Source organism: Mixophyes fleayi, chromosome 5 (assembly GCF_038048845.1).
Source record: "Mixophyes fleayi isolate aMixFle1 chromosome 5, aMixFle1.hap1, whole genome shotgun sequence".
NCBI classification, from domain to species: domain Eukaryota; kingdom Metazoa; phylum Chordata; class Amphibia; order Anura; family Limnodynastidae; genus Mixophyes; species Mixophyes fleayi.
This window is the reverse complement of record NC_134406.1, coordinates 41,061,155-41,077,690: the sequence shown is the minus strand read 5'-3', so window position 1 is coordinate 41,077,690 and position 16,536 is coordinate 41,061,155.

Below are 16,536 nucleotides of genomic sequence, written 5' to 3'. Positions count from 1 at the left end.
TTTTTTTTACGAAGGGTTATTAAAATTGATAAAAATAAACTATTAACACTTCTATTTTTGGAAGCATTCTTATTATTGCAGCATTTTTTACACACCTGCCTAAAACTTTTGCACAGTATTGTATACAGGTAGTTTTGTTGGACTGTCAGACTCAACATACAAACAAAGAGTAGATGAGTCAAACTACTGAGGACATTGTATTCAAGGATTCAGCCAACAATTCTATTCTATATATACATTGCAAATATCCACATTCTACTGTCTGACTGTGTCCACTCGTTAGTCTCTATTTGATTCTGAAACACATGCATGTTCAGTTAAATATATAAATCCATCACTTCATATTTTAAGACAGCATAAAGCAGCTTATATTGCTGAATCTATCAATAAATCAGGGCCAGAAAAGACTCTGTACCAGAACAGGTTTTCCTTTCAAAAGTCACCGTTAATTAACAGCAGTCCCCAAAGCACTACTTATCAACCTCTATTTTTGGCAGTAAGTAGAAATCATTAGTGATTAGCTGACCACAATTTCACTTCCACACCCTGGATTTCTGATATGCTAAAAGCTAAAAAAAAACAGTGAGTCTCATTCAAAGAAGTAACAATGGTATTTACCACATTTTGGTCATGGAAAAAGAGAGCATCTAAAATTTAGATTAATCCCAATTTTTCTTTGATATATCTCTATTACGAATGCCAACTGCACAAAAGCAGCTACAAGTTTAGTATGAATATATGAATGCGCTTCATGTATATGGAGATAGGTCAAAAGCGGTTCTACTTGGTGATTCCTAATATCCAGTAAAAAATCAGGTGAAATAAATATAACTCAAGTGAAAACTTTAAAGGAAAAAGGGAGATAAACTTGAATAAGCAAAGTTATAAGTGAAGTTAAAGTTATAAGTAAAAATAATACAACTTTTGAAAGCCAAAAGCCAACCAAATGAATGTTGTCCAATCTGATATAAGTTAATATGTGTAATATACATTGGATATTATGCTATTTGCTTGTTTAAGATGAAAATGTGTCTTCTTTGCACACGGATAAACAATCCTTCATATTACTAGTAGCACTAGTAGTATATTATATATAACAAACTCACTTTCACAATCTCTCAACAGATGAACGGCACATCTAGAGGAATAAGAGGGGCAGAATTGGGTAATACATCAAGTAGGAGGGCAAAAGGTAAGAAGGTAACATTTAGTCTTGGTTGCGCTACTCAAGTAATCTCATGATGTCCTCAGGAAGATGTGAAGTGATTGTCCACAAAACATTAAGCTATTGCAACACTTTAAATTGACTGATAATGTCATGCACATACTCCAGTATTCAAGTACAAGAGGATCTCAACAAAACATTTCCAGTTGGATACCCGTATGAGTACGCTCTGCTGAGCGTACTTATGCAGACACAACACATTTTAGGATACACACAATGCATATTTTTGGTAGGCCCAGTTCACTGTAGGATTCCGCCCTGTGTTGTCTCTTCAAATTAAGGTATTGCCCTCTTCTGAGCTTCTTATTCTTCTAGTAAAAGTCAAGTGGTTTGAATATGTGACAGTGGAATAAATTTAGTATTTAAAAATGTTTAAAACATTTACAGTAAGTGCACCAGTCAAATGAAGAAACATTTTATGATATAGTAGTACAGCAAAACCACCTATATTATTCTAGGCACACTATAAAAATGTTTGCTTCACTTTTGATTGTACTTATCTTTTCAGTGCTGGGATTCCAGTTTACTACCAGTAGTATGTGCAGGAGTCAGATTAAGCATGAATTCCAGCATAAGAAAATTAGATATTTACAGAAAGTCAGTTGGTATTAATATACAGTCATAGATGTACAGTCATTCAGTTGAAAACAGACAGAGTCTAAGTTGAATTGATTTTGACTTCCTTTGAATCCCTATTATAGCAAGAGAAATGACTAAAACAATATTCCAAAATAATATTATGTTAAATGAAATTCTATGTTTATGTCTACATTTAACACTTTTATGAGTTACCATAAGGGTGGATTGGGAATTTAAGGTTAACCTGAAACATTTTTTTAAATTTGTCAGCAGGCGGGGTCAAATTTACAGGAGGCGGGTCAATGTCTGCACTACAGCTCCGCCCTTTGTGGTTGCTGCCACCGGAGTGGCCAGCAGCATGAAAGGGGCATGTCTATCATTTTACAGACTGCTTTACCATCCTACAAACCTTTCCCTTCCCCTAAAATACATCTGCAATGCTGTGTGCACCACTGTTAGATGACTTCCCCTTCGTGAGAAGAACATTGTGAACTGTGAAATACAGAAGCTGCAGGAATACAATCAATTGCTTTCATGATGCACCCATCCCATTTAACAGTTGCAATCTCTCACATGTCTACAGTTCTCCAGTACTCAAACATGTCTCCATGCCCATACTGTTCAACAACATGACTCGAAATTATAAAATAACTGTTGGTATCCCTGGAGAATTAACCCAACTTTTCAGTTCAAAACTGGTGACATCGGACTAAAGATGCACAATGCAGGGAAAATCTTCATACCATGGCCTGCTCAATAAGCTAAGAGGACCAGCTGATTTTTGCACATTAAGGTACCCTTTAACCAATGTCTTTTGAAAGGTGGAATGTTTTATTTGCAAAACAATATTCAAGAGTCTAGTACATTTAATTTTTAAAACATAAAGAAATGTTCTCAAAGCTATACTATTTCTTTAATTACAATCTGATGGCCAGTATTATTATCTCACACACTAAGGTCGATTTTATAAAAAGCCCATTAACCTAATAGTATGTTTTTCGGACTATGAGAGACAACGAGAGTAGCATGCAAATCCCATGCAAATGCCATGGTTGGAAATTAACTTAGAAATACTACCACCTTAGAAATGCTACACAAAGTGCTGCCTAAGCAGTAATGAAAATCAGGGGTGTCCTACTTTGGACAAGTCTTTTAACAATGTGAACATGAAACACTACTATGAACATAAATGATAATGGAATTAGTACGCAATAAAGGGATCACTAAGCCAAAGTCACATATCTTTTGGAAATTTGTATTGTACCTGCAATTGCATCCAGAAGTATTATTGTATTCTCATGGCTTAGAAACATAATATAAGTTGGTCTGACGATTGTTAATTTGCAGGTTTCATTAGCCAAAGCTACTTGCATTATGGTGACACAAAAGACATTGCTACAGACCTATGTAAACTGAGCACCTTCAGGGAATGTTTCCTATAATATACCTTCCTATCTATAGCTTTTCTGTCTGACTTATTTTCACATAAAGCCAACCTACGCTAAAGCTGCCAACACAGAATAGATTGCAGATCAATAAAAAAGAACATAATGTAGCTAATAGTTATCATATCTGGAACAAGTAGCATGCTATATGTTCTTTTATTTATCATTATTATTATTATTATTATTGTAAATTTACTGCTAAGAATAGATCTGCAACAGCAATAAAAACTTAAAATGTTCCTAGTTGCTGCATGTACACATTGGGCCTGATTCAGAGTGAGACGTACGTCTGTTTGTGTAGCGTATCTGAGTTTTTTTGCCCTGTGCATACTCAGAAAGTGAACGTATGTAATGCGGCAATTCAGACCTGTGACTTGGTTGGTACTAACAACTCTTTATGCCTGAGGAGGCATGATGTGGGAGGAAGGGTGAAGTAACGTGGACAATGTACAGTATGGGAGTGTTTAGGAAATTGCATGCGGATTCAGACTAGGACGTAGTCGTCGATATGGCTGAGAAAGCGTTTTTATTTCTGATTGGTCTGAAACAAGTGAGGTGTTTGCTAGTTCGGGTGTTCATCATCATCATCATCATCATCATGATGAACACCTGAACTAGCAAACTGCTTATAATTATAGGTTTGAGAATAATCTGCAGATGCTTATTGACATATTTTTTTTAGGTCAGGTCAATTTTTATTGTTTTTTCTTAATAAAACAAATACAAAATACAATAAAAAAAAAACACAGTTTTGCAATGAACATAGTACAATGTCTGTAAATGTGAATAATCAAGTAAGTACACATTTATCCCTTATTACATCCAATGTATACAGATTATTGTGACCACACTTAGATTACATTACAAATACACCTAGTCAAATTGCTTATTTATTAGTACAGTGTGGACAAATATAAGTTACACACAGGGATAGGCATCTCAGGGATCCAGTATTCAAACTATTTATTTATAGACTTGTATAAAGATTTCATTCCAAATCATCAGAGTGTTCTCTGTATCTTGATTCATACCAATGGAACCAGATTTTGTGAAACTTATTTACTGCATTCCTGCTAATGCACATGTAACGCTCATTGTTTATTGTGTTGTTCACAAGCACCTGCCATTTCTGGAAGTCAGGAGATTCTGTGGCAAAGCCAAGTTCATGCTATAATAACTTTTCCCAAGGTCACCAGGATTAATATATAGTTATAAATCATTTCTTTCATATGTTTATTCTAGGGAGATTCCAAAGAGACACATAGTAGGGTCAGAGGAAGGGCTGCTATGACTGTGTCGCCCTCCCACAACGTGTGCCAAAATTAGCTCATGTTGGATCCACATTTTGAGCAATTCAAATTGCTTCTACTGACCATTTTACATAGGGATGGTGGGGTGTCATGTACTCTGTGAAGTATATACAAACGTATCTGTTGATGCTGAAGAAATGAGGTGGCATCTCTTATACTTTTAAGTATATGATTCCAATCCTAATCAGAGAGTGGTCCTAAATCACCCTCCCATTTAGATTTAGGAGATGGTAATCCATCAGGAGCTAATTGAAAGTTAAGAAGAGAATATAGAATAGATAATGATTTACTAGCAATAGTTTTTCAACATGGGAGACATTCATCTTAGGTGGGGAGTCATTGACCTGGGAATTAATGGCACGTCTCAATTGAAAGTATCGGTAAAAGGCAGAATTGAGAAGCCAAATTCCTGTCCTATTTGTTCAAAGGATTTTAAGAATCCATTATAATAAAGCTGACCCATTGCAATCACACCATACTTTAATAATCTGGGCATTGATTGTGTGACCTTTTTGCTTCTCTCACCTATAAGAATAACATGTAACGGGTTTAAAGGAGACCCCATATGCTCACCAAGGAAGCCAACCAGAGCACTCCCCCGAGAGTCCCTCATCCACTCAATTAAATTCAACAATTGTGCTGTGAGGTAATACAGTTTGGGATTAGGAAGGGCCAGGTCCCCAGAAGCCTTAGATCTACTGAGCAAGCTCAATTTGATTTTGTCTTTTTTTGTCACTCCATACAAATAAAGATATGTATTTATAGATGTTCTGAAAAGTTCTGTTAAAGATAAGTAGAGAAGAGTGCTCGAAGATGTAAAGATATTTAGGTTGGATAATTATTGTAAAAAGATTACTCTTACCTGTAAGGAGAATTTGCTCCCACAAATGCAATTTCAACTTAACGAATCCAATTTTGGATCAATATTTAATTCAGTGAATTCTGAGGGTATACATAGAAATGATTCACATCAATGGGTGCTACACAATATATCGGAAGCAAAGTCACAATGTGATCCGTGGCTTGCCTCACTTTTATTGATTAGTAGTGTCTTCCAAATACCTCACACATTTGAGATATGGAATGTAGACAGAAAAAACACATATGTAGAGTAGTATTTTAATAAATAAATGTTATGTAACTACACAACCACCACTGTGTGTAATAATTCAAAATAATGTGCTTACTTCAGTGAAAATCCAAATTACACATCAATCACCACATGTGACTCATATCTTACTTTGCTTCATAACAAGTATTTGGACAAAGACACTGAAATAGTGTTTTCTGGCAGGTATATCATCATCATCATCATCATCATCATTTATTTATATAGCGCCACTAATTCCGCAGCGCTGAACAGAGAACTCATTCACATCAGTCCCTGCCCCATTGGAGCTTACAGTCTAAATTCCCTACTATAGACACACACTCACACACAGAGACAGACAGACAGAGAGGGAGAGACTAGGGTCAATTTTTTTTTTTTTGATTGCAGCCAATTACCCTACCAGTATGTTTTTGGAGTGTGGGAGGAAACCGGAGCACCCGGAGGAAACCCACGCAAACACAGGGAGAACATACAAACTCCACACAGATAAGGCCATGGTCGGGAATCGAACTCATGACCCCAGTGCTGTGAGGCAGACGTGCTAACCACTAGGCCACTGTGCTGCCCAGTAAATATTAGTGTAAATTCCAACACCGCACTAAGATAAATCATTAATCCCTTATTGACTTAAATAAACTGGTACTATATACTTTGTTCTTTATACAGGGAGGTGCACCCACACATATATTGAATTCCAGGTATATTAGTCCCAGGTTTCTAACCTACATGTTTTAAAACCCCATGGAGAGTGTTCGTATTTGGGAAATGCTTCCCAGAGAGATGTTCAGCTTCAGGGAAAAGCTAGTAAGGGTCCCTTGGGTGTAAATGGAGAGAGAAGGATGGGCTCCAATTTCAAGGCTCAGTCCGGGTCTTCTGTTCTGCTGTCAGACTGATTAATGTTGGCACCTGTGAGCTGTGTTTTAAAGACTGCTAGGCAGTGGATTCAGTCTCCCACTACCTGGGTAAAGGGACTGCAGAGTCTCTTTGCTGTAAGAAAACCATGCTGGAACTTATATTTTATTTTAGTTTGTTAGACAGGTGTGACTTGTATTTAGTTGGTGCTGGACAGGCAAAGTGTTTATTTTTAAGTTTATTTATTTTCTTGCTTAATAAAACTGTCTGAGGCCAGTTGTACCTTGGACTTATATGATATATCAGCTGCTGCAAACTACCATTTAACCTAGGAGATGACACCTGTATTCCTACCCCCGGCACAGAATGTTGTGTCAAGATTTGTAGTTTTTCCACTCATATTCAGGATTCCAAGAAATGGCTTCAACTCTAGTGCATTTTAAATGTCAAAAAAAATAGAAAAGAGGCATATAGTGCATTACCTCTTATTTTTAATTTGGTAAAGCAACATATAACATTATAAGACAATAAGAACAAGCAGGTATTATGTATTTCATTTGCATTAGTGAGTCTACATGCCTACTAGAGTTTCAGGTGTAATTCGTATATAGCAGGTTCTTAAAAGGGCCTCAAAATCATCTGTAAGATGGTAGAGAGAGCTGTTCTAACATGTTTTAACCATATAAAGTCTTTATCAAGGCATATCATACCCATATCCTCTTTCTATTATATAGTGCAGAGACTTTAATTAATACAAACTGCTCAAAATCAATCTAATCTAAAAGAAGAAAATCCTATCTAGTTTGCATATCAAGTAGGAGATGATTCAAAGATGCATATTAACACATAAATCGAAAAAGTATATTATCATGAAAATATAAACAAACAGTGCCAGGTTCCATGATCTTAGATCTCCTATCAGTGCTGATCTTTAAACCAAGATAGTGGATTGAAAAGATCAAAGGCCGGATATAAACATAACTGTCATATGTCTATCCCTTTTATTAATAAAAAATACCAAAGATTTAAACAAGTGGAAAAAATTTGGTAGGAAAAATACTACCCATAGATAATGGCCACGGTATAAACAGCTTCAGAAGGGCTTATTACGTGATCAATGCTAGTGCTATCAGAGACCTATAGGATGTTTATATTAGCATAAGTAAGCATAACCGAATGTGTATAAACATACCTGGATGTCATTGGCTCAACATAAAAGAAGTAAGCGAGATGTGCTCCCCAATTCAAGCTACATCGAATCTCCTATAGGAAAGTACATATATTCCGAGTCAAGTTAATCTTGTGAAATATTATTAGCTGGCCAACAGATATGTAAGTAGGAGTCTAATAATGAAGTGCCTGTGAGTTTTATTGTTAGACTTGATATGATTATCTAGTATAGCTGGGAAGCTTCTACTGACAAATTCATCTCTAGCCAGCCAGCCGTATAGCTCGCTTCCATGTCCGCCTGGATATATTGTAAGTGGATAGAAAATTGTAGTCTAGTCCAACCAGTCCAGCTGTGCATGAAGCCATTTTTCCCAATCTTCCCTTGAGCGTGAGATAATATATAAACACTCCAGGGGATAAATGTATCAAGTAGCAATTTTTGAAAATCGCGATATCCGGTGACTTTGCTTGGTAAATTGGTAAATTTGGTAAACTTGGTAAATTGGTAAATTTATAATGGCAATAGCTCTAAAGGCAAGTTTTGTATTTAAAGCTATTGCTGCTTTACATTTACAATGCAAAGTCGCCTGAGATTTGATCTAGGTCTCTGCATTTCTGGTCTAACTTTTTTTTTTCTATTTTTTTTGTATTTCTTATTTTCAGCAACTCTTTTAATGAATGTTCCTCTAAGGAAACCCTAAAATATGTCCCAGAGGATTTTCCAATTAGCTATCTGACCATTGTCATTAAAGTATCTTTCCCTCATGTATTAGTTCAGATCCTGGCCCCATTAAGTTTAGACAAAAAAAAAAGCTAGAATTGGTTCAATCTCCAAAAATATATTCCTTTATCTCCCACAATTATAACAGAGACCACACCTGTGGAATGATCTGATATCCCTCTAGTAATCTACATCTTATACAAGAGATGTATTTGAGATAGTGTATAATATATGGTGGAATGACATGAAATTTGTTTTGTGTGTGGGTGCCTAAGTGTCGAGATTTCTATAAGACCTATTTCATCAAATGAATCTGGAAAAGGGGTGGGTTTAGAGGGGAACTGAGGTATAGACTCCCTCCACTTATCGAGGTGAGGATCGATTACATTGTTGAGAGGGCAATAAATAAGAATGTCTCTATTAAAGGGAAGTGGTATGTATAGTGCAGGAATTATAAGAGAAGCATTAATAACTGCCCTTAGAAACACAAATCTTCCATACGTGTCAGTATGAATTTGCTCCAATATGAAATGTAGTTGTATGTAAATAAGGATAGGCACACCTCTATCATTAGGTGAGTGCACCGAATGATATGCCCATACCACCCATGGCCTTTTAAGCGCCAACATCCTGCTCCCATATAGATGGGTTTCAAATAGACATGTGATGTCAAAGTATTTCTTAATTTGGGACAGTACAAGTGAACGTTTACTCATATCATTATAGTCCCTGACATTCCAGGTGAGTAAACAGAGATCCTCCACAAGAGGACTACTTACTGCCATGATGAGTCATTATAGCGAGGAAGTCATCAAGTAAGAGTTGAACATGAGAGACCTTTGTCCGAAGTGTGGTCCGTGGTAGTCTGCTCTGCACACAAAATAGATGAATCGCAAAGCATGTTAAATACACATAACAAGCTGTCAAAATATACTCTAAATACATTCCATATGGAATAGATAAATACACCTATTTAGTGGTACCTTTAATCCGACCTACCCCACCCTATATACCCAGCATAAGGTTTAACAACTAGGGTATACTTGTGTCCCAAAACTAATCTTAACCTACAACTAGCCTATGCTAACTAACTAACTAACACACCAAAAAAAGAACAATAGTATATCCAATAAGTGCTAACCAATTTACAATATTTTAGCTGGAACTCTCAAGTGAGTTTCTTCCAGACCACTGATGGCAGTATATTCCCAGGATACTGAACAGCAATTTTTACCCCCCTACTTCACAGCAATCAGAGAAAACAGGAGGTAATATTTTAAAGTTTCAAACTCCGGCTGGAGGCCTGCTTTCCAGATGATCCATTGCTTCCTGTTGAGAAGGGGAAAAATGGAGCCTTCTATCCTAAACCATGGGGAGTCTAGCCAGAAATAACATTGAATATAGGAGTTGTAAGTCACATAGCAGCAAAGTTGGTGACTTCACCTTTGAGAGGATCGATGCAGTCCTCCAGGATGGAAATCCCGTGTTCTGCCTCTCCCACTTATCACACATATTTTTAAGGTCATGTCGATAAGCGATAGCTTGACCTGCACCTCAAGCACTACGCTGAATGACTTGAATGACGACTAGAGGGCACTGATGGCTTCACACTCTAGGCTAGAACACTGTGAGCATATACTAGAGAATTTATGCAATTTATGTTTGGCCCTGGAAGGCTAGTAAAGAATAACCAGGTGTCAGCAAAGTCCAGGACTCCAGTACAAAAATATACTCACAGGAGACAAGATAGCAATTTGTCCATAATGTAGGGAATAGGGTGTGTTTTGTCAGCTAGACAGTCAAAGTGAAAAGCAGGTAGAATAATATGTAAAGTCTTCTTATATAAAGTCATACCTAGTTAGCTAGGAAGGTGATTATAAATTCAAAATTTCCAGAGAAGCTTACTTCAGTGAGCCAGAAGAAAAAAGGGCAATTTTCTTGCCATGTTCCTGCCAAACAGCCAACAGAATTTGTATTGTTGTAAATCTTGAAGAGGAGATCTTCCTGCCACAAATAGCCTCCTCCAGGGTAGATGCAGTAATCACCCCTATTGGTATCTGTTTCCAACTGGATGCATTCTGATAGTCACTGAGACTTGAATGGTGATCTCAGATAGTCAGATTCCTACCAAAGTGTAGGTAAACTAAATGCAGGCTAATCCGTGGGCACTTGAGGCTTCACAATGCGGGTGTGACAGTCAGAAAAATTGTGCTGACTTTGCTTGGATGGTTTGTGCACATTAATATAGAATAGTGACTGATGATAATGGCTATCCCCTGGGCAAAGACTGCACCCTAGAAGGAGTTAGGGCTTTGCTGGGCTAGCTGTAAGCTGGAGGTCATTTCCTTTCCTAACTGTACTTCCAAATAAGTGGTTAGGAGAAAAAAAACAGATTAATACCCCATTCATACTGCACCAAAATCCCGGGTTTTTGCCGGGGCGAGTTTAAACGACCCGGGTCTTGGTGCAGTATGAATGTCTTCAACCCGGGATTTATCGAGGGGTAATTCCCGGGTCGGACCCGGGTTGCCTGCACTATGAATGGTGCAACCCGGGTTTTTCAACCCGGGTTGCACAGAAAACAAGCTGATTGGCTGTCTGCCTGTCTCTGGAGGATGATGTCACAGTGTCAACACTGCAATGACCTGTAATGCTCACAATATTTACATTAACTGCATACATAAAACCAGGAAAACAACAGTATGGACTGAAACAACTACTTCTATCATCCACACTATAAGAAACAAACAAAAGAGAAAGGTCGCACATACTTTACATAGGTGACTAAAGTAAAGTACGGAGCGGTGAGCAGTACAGAACGGAATTGGTGGAAACACTGAAGAAATGTCTGATTGTTTACAAATGATACAATGGAACAATAAAAAGGAAAATATCTTATAAGATACACTCACACATCTTTATGGACAATACAGCAGAAAAGCAGACTATTACAAAAAAAAAATGCTTTCAGCCAATGAAAACTGCTCTGGTGATGACTCCCACAAATTGCCAGGGCACAGACTTGTGCAGTATGAATGGGGTCAACCCGGGAAATTCCCGGGTCCAAAGTGCAGTATGAATGGTGTTTCTGAGCTGGGAGGCTCCGAGACCCTGCAAAAACCTGGCTTGAAAAACCGGGATATTGCCGGGGCGGCAGTATGAAAGCGGTATAAATAAACCCTGTTTGTAAAAAAATAAAAAATAATGGAAAACAGATTCATACAATTGTGGAAATAAGTCCCACCAAGCCCTTTGACTTACCAGCTCTTGTAGACCTACAAGTCTCAGCAATTTCTAGAACTTATGGAAATAAATGTAAAAGCACCAGCACACCCTGGCATTCTGGAACAGTTACACAACAGTATTTCATTGATTGTTCTAATTGGGGCTGGAAGCCTGTACCTGCTCAGTTAATCAGACGCGGCCTGCATGTAATTGTAACACTGCTTGTCATTGCTTGTGATTGGCTGAGCTTTACGGCTTCATTGCAATGGGCAATGTATTTCAATGGGTCTTCTGCTACTGGTAATGCATTACCTCTTCAAATTAATGGGGAAAACAGTGATTTTGCTGTGAAGAATATCTCAAAATCAATTAAATTGAAAAGAAATTCTTTTTTAAAAGATTGCAAAGTTTGGGGGATGAATTAATGATTTATTTATGGTGATTATAAATTCTGAACAAAATTGACCTTTGATAGATCTCCTTCTAAGGGGTATATTTACTAAACTGCGGGTTTGAAAAATTGGAGATGTTGCCTATGGCAACCAATCAGATTCTAGCTGTCATTTTGTAGAATGCACTAAATAAATGACAGCTAGAATCTGATTGGTTGCTATAGGCAACATCTCCACTTTTTCAAACCCGCAGTTTAGTAAATCTAGCCCTAAGTGTTATCTCTTAATTGTTTGTAACTGTAATTTTTCATATCACTTAGGGTCATAGGATTGCAAAATCAAATGAGTCAAAACTTCATAAATCATCTGATTAACTAAGGATTTATACATAGAAGAAATATCTATACTTCAGGCTTCTTTTGTAAAGAGATTTTTTTCAATTGCTTTATAAATATATGATAATCCACAGAAGACTAAAAGACCTTAGCTTTGTGGGGTCATGGCTGAATTATCCCTGTCTGTTAATTACTACATTAAATATGCCATATTTTTAAGTAAAGTTGACACTTTATTTGTCAGCATCCCTTAGAACTGACGCTACAAGCCATGCATGCAAAAATGTTTTTAATTGAGTGCAGACGCTATATTTATCCTTCACTTTCATTATACAAATCTTAAGATGCAGTTAAAGTTAATATCTGCCCGTCTTCTTCATAGCATATTTTCTTTTATGGGAAACTAATGCTAAAAGACCCAATTAATGAAGATGGTTTATGCCTATGCATTATTATAATGGATTTCTTTGTTCTATACTTTCTCTGTGTCAAGACTAAGTCATTAATCAATTGATGCTGAAAAATAATTGTCTAGTTCTTAACAATTTTCCATTGTTGAACCATTTGGAATTTTAAGATAAAGATGCACGGGCTGCTCTGAAAAAATACAGTTTTAGATTACCCTCCATGGAAATGTGCACATATTGTTTGAAATGCAAAGTAGTTGACCTGATGTTAATGTATTTTAGTGAACTGTTGTTCAATTGACTATTCAATCTTTTTTTCTAGAAGAGTAGACTTCATTAATAAATTAAAATGTTTTTGTCTGTTATTATATTACTCTAGCTATAAATCACATTTTGTAAGCCTTCAGGTTCATCTAAAACTGGCAGGTTAAAAGAGAACTTATTTATTTTAGGAAAACAAGCATATCTGAATTACCAGAAATTTTAAATGAAAAAGAAGTTGCCAACCATCAATGCATTTTACTTAGGAAGTCGAGGTGACACCTATAACTGAAGAGGTCTATGTTGCTCACTTTTGAACCAAAATTAATTATGGGGCGGTTTATGTACTGAAGTCTATAAAGAATAGGAAAGTCTATAGCAAAATTATGTCTCACTTGGATCATGAACAAGATATGCTCTTTTAGCAGAAAATCTGTAGCTATTTTACATTTACCACTGTCATGTATTTCAAACAAGGGTGCCAAACGATAAAGATTAAGATAAATGTGGATGAGAAATCGGTAATCTTTGCTGCTGCAATTAAATCATCTTATTGTTGATTCAATTAAAAAAAAAGCATAAAAGTGAATACATTAACATTAGAAGTAGTGTTTTATAGTCTTAACACATCTTTTCAAACTACTATTTCTGTTTGATCAGGAATAAGTTTTGCAAATCATGTGAGGAAAAATAAAACTATTGGGTCAATATAGCGACCGATTTAGTAAAACAAAGTATCTCTAAAAGGAACATATTCCTACTAATAATTATATTAGGTGAATTTGGATTCTATATTCAAGAAAAATAATAATTCCATGTTAATGGCTTAACTTACAGGGTACATGGGAGTGAGATAGATAACAATCTTCCTCCACCTGGAAAACAAGAAAATTCCACAAGATGAAGAGGGCCATAAAGTATTCTTTGTATGATAGAGAAAGAAAATGTATAAACTATCAGAATAACATCTCTATCATTTTATGCAATTAAGGAATATGCAGGTGACGAAATTAGAATTGAATTACATCCTACCAAGCCCTTCATGGACTTGTGAAAAGCTTTTGCAAGGAGTGTGGTTATTCTTAGAGGCAACGGGCGTTCTTTGAGTGTGAGCAGCACCCCCCAAACTAAAATATATTTATTTATTTTAAAATCCAAGGTGTTTCTAGTCAAAGCAATTTTGTGAGGGGCAGTCTCAGTGACATATTTATTAATGTTAATATTAACAGTTTATTTTAATGAACAATTGTCTTAGTTTGAATTTTATTGTGAAGCACTGTCAGAAGTACTGTAGGTGAACATTCCCTCCTTTCCCTATCTCATTGGGCATTCACCTGGTGTGGAGCAGCTCCAAATAGCTCCACATTCTTCATGTAGCATTGCTCCTCTTGGCAACCATGGATCACTCTACAGATCAGGAGCATCCCAGTAACAGTATTGGTAGTAACATAGTAACATAGTAACATAGTTGATGAGGTTGAAAAAAGACACCAGTCCATCAAGTTCAACCTATTTTGGATCTCTTGCGATCCTGCACTTATATTTGAAATTAATCCAGAGTAAGCAACCGCCAATCTGTTTCAATTGTGAAAATCCCCCCAGACTCAATATTGCAGTCCTATTTTTACCCTATATCCACTACTATCCTTCATTTTAAATTAACTGTCGTATCCCTGGATACACCTTTCCGCTAAAAATTTGTCTAACCCTTTCTTAAACATATCTATTGAATCTGCCATCACAACCTTCCCTGAAAATGAATTCCATATCTTGACTGCCCTTACTGTAAAGAACCCCTTCCTTTGCTGGTTGTGAAATTTCCTCTCCTCTAACCTTAGGGGATGACCACGTGTCCTGTGTATGGTCCTTGGGGTAAAAAGTTCCCATGAAAGCTCTCTGTATTGACCCCTAATGTATTTGTACATAGTAATCATATCTCCCCTTAGACGCCTCTTTTCTAAAGTAATCATGCCTAAACTGGCTAACCTTTCCTCATAACTTAATGACTCCATACCCTTTATCAATTTTGTCGCCCTTCTCTGAAACCTTTCTAGTTCCAAATTATCTTTTTTATAGAGTGGTGCCCAGAACTGTACTGCATATTCAAGATGAGGTCTTACCAACGATTTATACAGTGGCAAAATTACACTGTCTTCCCTTGCATCTATGCCCCTTTTTATGCATGCCAATACTTTGTTTGCCCTTGCAGCTGCTGCTTGACATTGAGCACTATTGCTAAGTCTACTGTCTATGAGCACTCCCAAATCCTTCTCCAATATAGATTCTCCTAAATTAATTACATTTAATTTATAGATTGCATTCTTGTTTTTGATCCCTGAATGCATAACCTTACATTTATCTGTGTTAAACCTAGCAGTACATTTACGACCTCTACTAGTAAAAAAGGGTCATGCGAGAAGAAAGTGTAAGAAAACCTCCTCAAATTCCAATCACTGTTTATCAATCTCAAAGAAAACATAAGTTATTGATGTAAGGAGGATTAAGAGAGAAGTTTCTAATGAATGAGGTGATTTGTCCAAAAAATGGAAACTAGCTAACATTCCATTCACCACTGGCAGTAGAAAGACAAGGCTCAGACCATGCCTACTTTTTGCTAGCAGGGTTCCTGGTACTGCTGGTATACATACTAGAATGCCCATTGCAAAAGACAGTGTCCAATACAGTCATGCATCTTCCTTAAATTCCCATGCACCACCTTCTCGCTCATAGTGTAGGTCTGTCACTTCCAAAACAGTCAAGTCAGTGCATGAAAAGAACACTGAGGCTGAAGAACAACTTGGGCACTCACAGAATCCTGAGGAAAGTCTAAGGTTATTATGAGAGCGGTCAGTGCAAGAGATGCTGTTTGTGTCTCTAAAAAATCTGGGCATTTTCGGCATTCAGTGACCGCATGTACAACATTGCAGCGGCTGCAAAAAAAATATCATCTGCCATGCCACCAACTGAAGCGAGAGGTAGTAACAAGGTGGAATTCCACTCTTTATATGCTTCAGCGACTAGAAGAACAGCAGCAAGCCATAAAGACCTACACATCAAGCCCTGAATACGGAGAGGGGGACATGTTACCTTACTCCAGTACATTGGAGAATCCTTACTGTTTTATGCAAGCTATAGCTATCAAAACCATTTGAAATTGTAGCAAATGAAGTAAGTTCATACACTGCCAGCCTGAGTCAAGTCATAAGCTGCCCACCCTCCAGTCTGTATGTGGAAAGAGTGTTTAGCACAGCCGGGAACATTGTAAGTGATTGTCAGAGGAGACTACTTCCCAAAAATGTAGATAAACTGTTGTTCATCAAAAGTAACTGCAAATTGTATAAGGAATACTGCTGTTGTCGCCAATTACAAACAGAATATGTAACGCTAGATTCCAGAGGTCATGAACTAACATTGTGTAATGATGATCTTGACATCAGTGATGAGGATATTGAGGGTGATGACATTGTCAGCATAGAGAAAGATAGCCAAATGCCCATTAGTAA